The 10,000-nt window shown below is 35.0% G+C and overlaps 1 pseudogene; it reads left to right on the top strand.

Moving 5' to 3' along the window:
- Positions 1 to 8,310, top strand: part of LOC136842668 (glutamate receptor ionotropic, kainate 2-like) — a 97,972-nt pseudogene extending 89,662 nt beyond the window's left edge.
- Positions 8,311 to 10,000: the final 1,690 nt, after the last annotated feature.

The following is a 10,000-nucleotide window of genomic DNA, read 5'->3' as shown; positions in this document are numbered from 1 at the left end:
TACGTCTTTCGCCATTTTATTCGGTTTTATCACTTAATTCTTGGACATTTCTTTTACCCTTTTCTATCTAACTAACGCCTTAAATGTTACTTGTATATTATTTTTTATACCACTTTTAAACGCAATTATTGGAACTAATGTAGACGCGGTTTGCTTTTATGATAATTTCATTTGAATATTTCACGATATAAGCATACCATTTCATTCAAATATTCAAATTGTCATGATTTTTCTCATTTCCTGAATAATCACAAACCCATTAACGTTGAATTTTGTACGAAACCTCATTAAAACTGTTTTAAATCGTGCAATCCTAAATTAATTAACTGAATACGCGGAGGTGGTTTGTTTTTTCTGTATAAATTAAAAATGATTGACGTTTGACACAATTATTTATGGGATCAAGCGATTCAATATGGCACTGCCCATTACAATATTTTGGTTTAATAAGATTTTCTTAAATTTAGAAAAAATATAGTAATTTCCCCTTTCATCAATATCTTAAAAAGTAATGTTGGGACTCCGTCAGTTTATGCTACTGAACAAAAAAATCATCAATTAAATAAATGTTTGCAATAGTTGATAGAGATGAAACATAATGCTTCAGCTGGTTTGACAGGAAGTGAAAATCCTGCGTTAAATAGTATGAGATTGACCCTTAATAGTTCGGAAAATTTGATACAACAAAGTAATTACCTAACAACAACAGCAACCAAGGAGCAATCACAATCGTTAATGGAAACTTAAAACAGAATAAACCGTAAAGAAATCAACTGAATTTTATCAAACGGCCCAACAACGTTAAATGCTGACCTCTGCAGCCAGTCTTAGACTTTTTCTTGGCAAACAGAGGCAATGAATGACAAAGTCTGCTGTGTCAGAAAGGGAAAAGGAAGAGTCCATGCTCCCCTAAAATGGAAAACTGCGGTATATGCAAAATTTTCGAGGTTGAGATATGCCACCTATTGGACTCGTGAAACACAAAATGCACAAGTTACTGCAGTTTCAGCATGATTCTTCAATGTTTTCCACGAGTATTTAGGGAGTCCCATTTGCAGTATCTGGAAAATCAGTAGTAAGGCAAGGGAAAACAGCAGTATCTACCATTTTTCTCAGTTTTGTACTTTTGCAGATACTGCAGTCTTCCATTTTGGGGCAGTTTGGATGACCAAAGAAATACAAATTCAAAAACGTCTTTAAACAGCTCTAATTAAGCGTCTGATGAATATGCAAAATCAGTGTTAAGTTATAAACTTAAAAAAAATATATAAGGTCTTAGGCAGTACTTGTCAGTAAAAACGCAGATAAATTGACTTTGTTAAAACTGAAGAAATATTTGAGTATTACTGTATACAGTAACTATGAATAGAAAGCTTAGCCGTCCAAAGTTTCTTCGTACAGTGAATAACCAGTAATTTTAATGAGATATATTATATTTTAACTAGTACCCTAATGGCTGGAATTCTTAGTTAACTTTGTCACAGGTGATTCGATTGTTCTCTAATTGTTTCAAACCAGTCCTGATTCGAGAGCGATTTTAATTTCCTCCCCGACCTCATTTAAACTTTCTGAACAATGGAGGCTAGTTTTACCACCTAATTCCCATAATCAGATGCCAATTTTTTTAGGAACCAATATATATTCAAATACTGTTTCAAATGGTGTATCAACCCAGGTTCGCCTTATCGGACGCTCTTAAATTCAGCCATCTTGAGAATGCAAGAACTTGGCAGACTTCATCGACTCAAGAGGAAATGGTGGAAAGAGAAAAGGGGAGGGGGTACTTGTAAGGTAAAAAGAAATAAAATGATGATGTGGGTAGCTACAGCCACAGCAACAAGCCAGAAGGTTGCACTACCATACCCTGGCAACGCACTTTTGACCGAAAGATCGCCAGGGAACGATAATGGAACCTTCAGACTCGTTAGCAGTGGCTAGATTATTGCATTAAGCAACATTTTCTCCCCTTAAAATAAACTCGTATTCCTAGTGCCGCGCATAAAACATAGACCTGCATTGAAGTAGAATTCAGAACTCATTAGGAAAAGTATAAGAATGCATGGTATGGCTACATTGCTGCATATGATCTTGCCACCTCTGCAAGTGCCAGTGCTGAGTTTTGAAAGGTAGAATATTTATCTCTCGGGTTATAATTTCCAGCAAGAGCTCGTGCATCTCAGTGTTTTACGCTTTGTTTAAAATTGATCTTTCTTTCGAAATAGAACTTTTTTGCATCATTATTTATTAGAGAATGTACACATTGCAAGCAACTTTTATAGTTTCAGTACCTTTACATTTTAGACGCTCAACTTTCAAGAGTCCAGCCTCTCCAGTTTGCCAGGTTTAGTTGCCTTGTCACACCTGTTTCTGTTGCAACCATTCCATCATGAAGTTCTCCTCACAGGCTCGCCCTACACCAATGCAATCTCTGAGGCAATTCTTAGCCTTCAGGAAGGAGGGATTCTTCAGCAGCTCAGGACTCGTTGGTGGAAGCACAAGAAGGGTGGGGGACAATGTAAAGTAAGAAAACGCTTCAAGACTATCCACTTAATGCTCAGAATTGTCCCTTGACTGGCACAGTCCACTTTAGAGATTGTAAATTGTCCATTGACTGGTGTCTTCCACATGTTACTATTTGTGGATTCGCGACTTCATAGATTTTGCTTTATTTTCATATCATAATCTGTGTCTAATTATATTCTTTGAAGTCAGTGACTTACAAGATTTAGTTTGTACTAATTTTGTTGTCGTAAATGTATTGTCCAGCTCAGTGTTACATCACGTGCTCTTGTCATGCAAGTTGGTTTTCTGTAAAAGACACACGAAAACCAAGTTGTTATGTTACGAAGTATTTAACTGTTAATTTATTATTCATGGTAAGATAAACAGCATTTTATAAGAGTACGCATACGATGGATAGTGTGTTAACTGTGGTACTGCAGGAAAATCTTTCAAGGAGGGATTACTATTTCAAGCATATATTGCAATGGCAATTTATGACAAGGAAATTAAATACGGTCATTAAATTGAAACCCAGTAAGATTACTATAGTTTTATGCTGAATAATAGTTAAAAACTAAACTTCATGTGAAACTAGCTTTCTGCTTACCAATAGGAAGCTAAAATAACTAGGCTTTATAAATATTCTTCAGGAATTAATCTTGTGAAGTCTGTACAAAAGACAGAAACCACGTTATAAACGGTACTTAAACCAAAGCATTATGACATCATTTATTTCTCTTTTGTCCATTAAAAGGCAGTTGGATCGTCAATGATTCAAACTGATGAAGGAATGAGCAGTTTCCTTTTTAAATGAGCAAATGTTGAACAGAAAAGAGAAGCCGAAATGAAAGTGATAAAACCTTCAACTTGGGCACTAGATCAATGGAAGAAAATGAAAAATTGTTGGACAAACTCACGTTGACTTTGTGCTCGGTAATACCATTTATTTTTAATGGACTTGATTTCTTTTATAGTAACGACATTGTACAGAACTCTGTTCTTTCTTTAAGTTCACTTTTTAAAATGTATACAATCTGAGCATATCTTAATGTTAAAATGAAGGGATTTTTAATCCTATGGCCAGAAATTTTTGTGACGATCTTACAAGCTTCATGTTACGCAATTAACTGCATAAATCAACGTCATTATGGCCATCCCAAGTTTGTGACAAAATATTGTTTGTCTAAAAATCACACCTAGTGTATTAAGTTAAAGTTTTGGCATAGCAGGATCACGCAAAAGTTACAGGGGAGCGCTCGAAAACTGATATATACTTATATAATTGATCTTTGATTGGCGATAATCCTGAAGATGAATTTGAACAATAATTAGGTCAGTGGCCTTTTTTCTGAAATTTACCCCTGATCATCTATTGGCTGTTCTCAGTTTATACCATTATTCTCTACCTAACGAAAAATGAAAATTTATAGCATGAGGCTAACATCTTTTGCATAGAGCAAAACCTAGCAAACTATGAAATCTCACCTGCATGTAGTGTTAATGTTAAGATTTATGTGCTGTTGTTAGCTGCCTAGTGGTATAATTTTTCAAGTATCTATTTTGTTGAAGTTAGCGGTTACCGTTTATTTTCTCGCCTAAAATGCATCTTAGATTTTAGGCCGTAGATGTTTGCTAAGCTTATTTGTACTCTGTCTTTATTGTTAGTTATAAAACTCCCCGCATTTGTTATTGTTGCCATAGATAAAAAAAGTTCCTAGTTGAAACTGGACTTCATATTACTAAAACCACATTCAAGGTTTTGTCACACTATACCAAACTGGGTTATGACTACCAGTCCTTTTACCTTGATGTTCTAAAAATAATCGATTTTACAAAGGTTCTAAACAATTATTAACACAACGAAGTCATAGTCTTAGCAGGGAACCCTTAGATTTTCATAGCATCTCTTTCTCTTTGCCAATCTGAGGAACATTCTAGTTAGGATCAAAATCTTTGATTTCTTATCTACTTTGATAGTTGTTAGTTTTGCTTGCTTATCAGGAAAGTGACATTTCTTCTATTATTTCTGGAGTACTGTTTATATGAAATCAGTTAATTTGTTATCTACCAGACTTTTTCGATTATATCCTGAAACAATGATGTTATTTTAGATGGTTCAATTGTATAATGGACCGGAGTTTCATTAATTTTAATAATTATGGTCATATTTTTCAAAGTGCTTTACAAAGGATAATTCAGCATCAAGAAGAGTAACCAGAGAAAAATAATACTGACTAAATTCACATGATCACACTTGCTGTTTTCACATTCGTGAGCCAAATCAATATCCTATGAAGGAATTTATACGTTTTAATACTGGTTTCTACGTTTCCTGTCTGATAACATCTAGTTGCATATAGTGAGAAGTAAACTAGAAAATAAATAAAAAGCCACAACAATGTATATGAGCAATTGTATTTTCTAAAATACAAAAAAAGGGGTTAAGAAAAAGGGAGCTTTCGACCGTTTGCATAACGGTCCTCTTCAACTGAAAAGGACCGCTGTGCAAACGCTCGAAACTCCCCCCCCCCTTTTTTTTTAACCCTTTTTTTTGTATTTTGGAAAAAATGCAATCGCTCATATACATTACTGTGGCTTTTTACTTATTATTTCCGGTCACTTTATAGTGATGCACCATAGATAAGCTAGAAAATCTTCAGGGATTCGTTCAGTTTATGCATATCGTCTTTAGACTTCAATAATATTTTCTGGTCGAGTGTAGATACTCTCATTTGCAAATGCTTCACTTTCAAAGAAAGCTAGAATACTGTAAATTAATTTACCTAGTAGAGCACTCTTCAAATTCTAACCATAGACACCCCACTGTACAGTATAGGCCAGTCCCGGGTAAAATTAATAACAAGAACATGACAAATATTTTTCGAGAAAATCAAATATACTCAGCTGTATGAGTGTGCAAGTTATTGATTTATTAACCCCCTCCTACGTCAGGACGACGAATCCAAAAGTTCATCGAAAGCGAATGAGCTTGGTCTCAGCAATGTCGGAGGCGTTTTTGTGGTCCTCCTGGCTGGAATGGGCCTCGCCTCTGTCGTGGCTGTCTGCGAGTTCGTCTGGAAATCCAGGAAGCTCGCCACAGAAGAGCAGGTAAGGAAGAATTTATTATTAGGAAATAGAGAGAGAGAGAGAGAGAGAGAGAGAGAGAGAGAGAGAGAGAGAGAGAGAGAGAGAAATGGGGGGAGGCGTGATTCGAATAATCCGGCTCCTTACTTTTACATTACTTTTACATTACCTTTTTGTTTTTACCCGCTGCAGAGAGAGAGAGAGAGAGAGAGAGAGAGAGAGAGAGAGAGAGAGAGAGAGAGAGAGAGAGCGCTTGAATATTCCTGCTCCTAACTTTTATATTACTTTTACATTTTTTAACCGCTGTAAAAAAAGAGAGAGAGAGAGAGAGAGAGAGAGAGAGAGAGAGAGAGAGAGAGAGAGAAATTTGATTAATCCGGTGTTTTGCTTCTACTTTGACTTTACATTGCCTTTACGATCTTTACATGCTGCAGAGAGAGAGAGAGAGAGAGAGAGAGAGAGAGAGAGAGAGAGAGAGAGAGAGAGAGAGAGGCATCTGAATAATCCCGTTCCATACTTTCATAATGCTTTTGCATTACTTTTACATCTTGTTCCTATTGCAGAGAGAGAGAGAGAGAGAGAGAGAGAGAGAGAGAGAGAGAGAGAGAGAGAGAGAGAGAGAGAGAGAGAGAGAGAGCAGTTCGAATAATTTCGCTCCTAACTTTTATATTGCTTTTACAATTTTTGCCCTCTGCACACACAGAGAGAGAGAGAGAGAGAGAGAGAGAGAGAGAGAGAGAGAGAGAGAGAGAGAGAGAATTATAATAATCCTGCTCTTTGCTTTTGCATTACTTTTACATCGCTTTTATATTTTTTTTATCCGCTGCAGGGGTCTGTATGGACAGAGATGTCCAAGGAACTACGAGTGGCGTTGGCATGTGACGCGAAAAATAAATCGAAGATGATCACTGCAGATCAACCCAAAGACACTTCGTACCTCTCAGTCAACACGTACGGGACGACTTATCCCAACTCCCAGTACTCTTTCACCTGCAAGGAACAGATTTCTTGACAGTCATCGGTAAGGATTACGTTATAGACAATTTCTTTGGTTATTGAAAAGATTTGGGAGTGAACGCTGGCACGTAATGAATATTTGAATACGAATGAAATTGCTATACCATTTTTTTTTAGTTAGAGAGTTTTATTCCTTTATGTTGTCGGTATATATATATATATATACATTATACATACACACACACATATATATATATATATATATATATATATATATATATATATATATATATATATATATATATATATATATATATATATATATTTAATTCTAATAGCCACAATGCCCTCTTAACTTCTCGAATTCTTCGCGCTTTTTTGGATATGCTTGTAACTACGAAGCCGAATGTGAATATGGAATTCGGGTTCGCTTCCCGCGACCGGCGTTCACTGGCTCTTCAATTTCTTTCGTTTGGATACATTCGGCTTCGTAGTTACAAGCATATCCAAAAAAGCGAGAAGAATTCGAGAATTTAAGAGGGCATCGTGGCTATTAGAATTACATATGTGTCTGGTAAAAGTGACCAGTAGATTCTACATATATATATATATATATATATATATATATATATATATATATATATATATATATATATATATATACATATACATATACATACCGACAAACAAAGGAATAAAACTCCTTACCAAAACAGTAGCAATTTCAATTATATTCAAATATATAATATATATATGTATGTGTGAGAGAGAGAGAGAGAGAGAGAGAGAGAGAGAGAGAGAGAGAGAGAGAGAGAGTGTTTTGTGTGTGTGTGTGTGTGTATCTGTGCATACCATAACTGACCAAATATTAATACTGACATTGAATTAACGAAGCGTCATTTCAGATGTCTAAACTGAACTAACCCATTATATACTTTCCCTCATATATACCTTCCTTCCTGCAGGAGGAGGAGGTCCCTCAACCCGACATCTCAAGAGTCAGCTTAGCTTGACCGGATCCAAGTGCCGCTCGAAGCGCAGAAAGACAAAACCTCGGAGGACCAAGTGAAACCCTAGCTATGACCTCGAGCCATTGAGTTGCGACTCGGAAACTAAGGCTCCCAGCGTCGGTGACTGTTTATGCTCGTGTTTCTTGCGCGCGCTCGTTCATTTGTGTGCATCTGAGTGCGTTGCGTGGATAATAATGCACACAGATTCACGAGCACGCGTTTATGTGTGCTCAAATACTTGCAGATACGCTTATGCAGGTGTATACCAACTGTGTTTGCATGTATGCATAATTACGTGTGGGTGTCTGTGTTTTCGTCTTCGCGTGTACAATGGTTTAAACAATGTGCATATGTATGAAATAATACATAATAGAGAAAACCGCGTTATATGTGTATGTATGGAAAAAATATGTGCATATGTATTAAAAAATACATAATAGAGAAATGCATGTTATATGCGTATGTATGAAAAATATATATGCATATGTATTTAAAAATACATAAGAAACAGAGAAAACTATTTTGTGCGCGTGTGTATGGAAAAAATTATGTGTATATGTATGAAAATACAAAAACTGTGAAAACCTACGATGTATGCGTTTGTATGGAAAAAATTAATGTGCATATGTATGAAAAAATACATAACAGACGTGAAAACCATGTAACCATTCGGAAAGGTTGTAAATATTGGAATCCGTTGCTGATTAGATTAGTGTGAAGGACCATTTTTCTACTTTGAAGCATACATGCATACATACACACAAAATATGTATATATATACAGTATATATATATATATATATATATATATATATATATATATATATATATATATATATATATGTATATACATATATGTATATATACATATATATGTATATATATATATATATTTATATATATATATATATATATATATATATATATATATATATATATATATATATATATATATATATAAACACAGAAAATTTAGTGATGTGATTGTAGCACTACACTAAGAAAATTGTGTTATTCTGGCGGATAATGAAAAAGGTAGCAGTTATTCCTGGTTAAAGAAATAGACGAAAGAAAGTGAAGTAACTACAGCAGTAGTTTCACGAAAATTAAGCCACACTTTCTTGAACACCCTCTGCCGAAGAACTGACAATGACAGCTTATAAGGAAATGGACCTCATCATTGTTTATGTCTCGGTTCTCATTATATTTTGTGAAATGAAAAGAAAAAATCAGTCTGCGTGGAAAACTTTAAAAGGAAATATCGGCTTTCTTCTTTTGGGAACTCGTGAAATGGAAGTGGGACGAGGAAATGAAAACAGCACTACACTCAAGAAAAAGTGAAAATAGTAATGAGTCAACTTGGGAAGTGTTTCAACTTGCATCTGAAATGAGGAAACAACAGACAATAATAAATAGCGATAACATTGCTGCACATTTCTCAAATCAACTGAAAATAATAACATCAAAACTTGAAATGGGCTGATGAAAAATTATACTTTACCTAATAAGCTTCTAAATGATAATTCACTCATTTTCCTCGAATGTTTGATACAAATTTCCTGATTTCAATTAGAGTTACATAGACTACAAAGAACAGGTAATTTACAACAAAAGGACAATATGACTTCTCAGTGTATACAGATAATTGAATATTTTGTATGATTTACAGGCGATACCGTATCAAACTTTCTCCCTGTTATGGTAGTTGGTCTGAAGGTTTCATTATCGTTTCATGACAAGCTATTGGTCGACAGTGCGTCTGATTTCTTAACGGTAAGTTGCCAGGGTACGATAAGAAAGCCTTCCAACTTGCCGGCCGCGACTATGTAGTGTGCATTTGCGCTGCAAACAATATAGTTTAGTTTTCGTTCATACATGAGTTATACAAATATGTAGGCACTACATATGTACAGATATGTGAGCGTATACTTGTTGGTCTATATTTATTTTTTACAGAAGTGGATATCATAACTTTAATAGCAGTACAGATTAGAGAACTAGCAGGCAAAAAAAAAGGGAGTAGGGTTGGGGCTTATGACAAAGTACAAAAACTGTTTGTGTTGTCAAAAGTTTTTCGAACATACATACATTACCTTTGCCAAGATTCAGATATACTAACAGCCATGCATACATTATCACTGCATCAAATTAAACATGCAAACAGCTATGCATACATATCAATGGAACAATTCAAATATTCAAACATACATAATACCAGAACGTTATTTACATTCCCTCGGAATATTACAAACCTAAATAAGTACTAACATCAGAAACGATTATCATTTCTTGGATTTTCTGCCAATACTAAGTCACAAAACAATTTGACACCTAATAAGCTAAACATTTTTCACTTGTTCAGCTCATGAGTGCAGCTGTGGCCATGACCCAAAACTTCAAGAAAATAAGAAAAACCATAACTATGATTTTATGAACAGCCTTTCTGAA

Source organism: Macrobrachium rosenbergii, chromosome 10 (assembly GCF_040412425.1).
Source record: "Macrobrachium rosenbergii isolate ZJJX-2024 chromosome 10, ASM4041242v1, whole genome shotgun sequence".
Taxonomy (NCBI): Eukaryota; Metazoa; Arthropoda; class Malacostraca; order Decapoda; family Palaemonidae; genus Macrobrachium; species Macrobrachium rosenbergii.
Note: the sequence above shows the minus strand (reverse complement) of the source record. Positions and strands in the feature narration are given on the sequence as shown.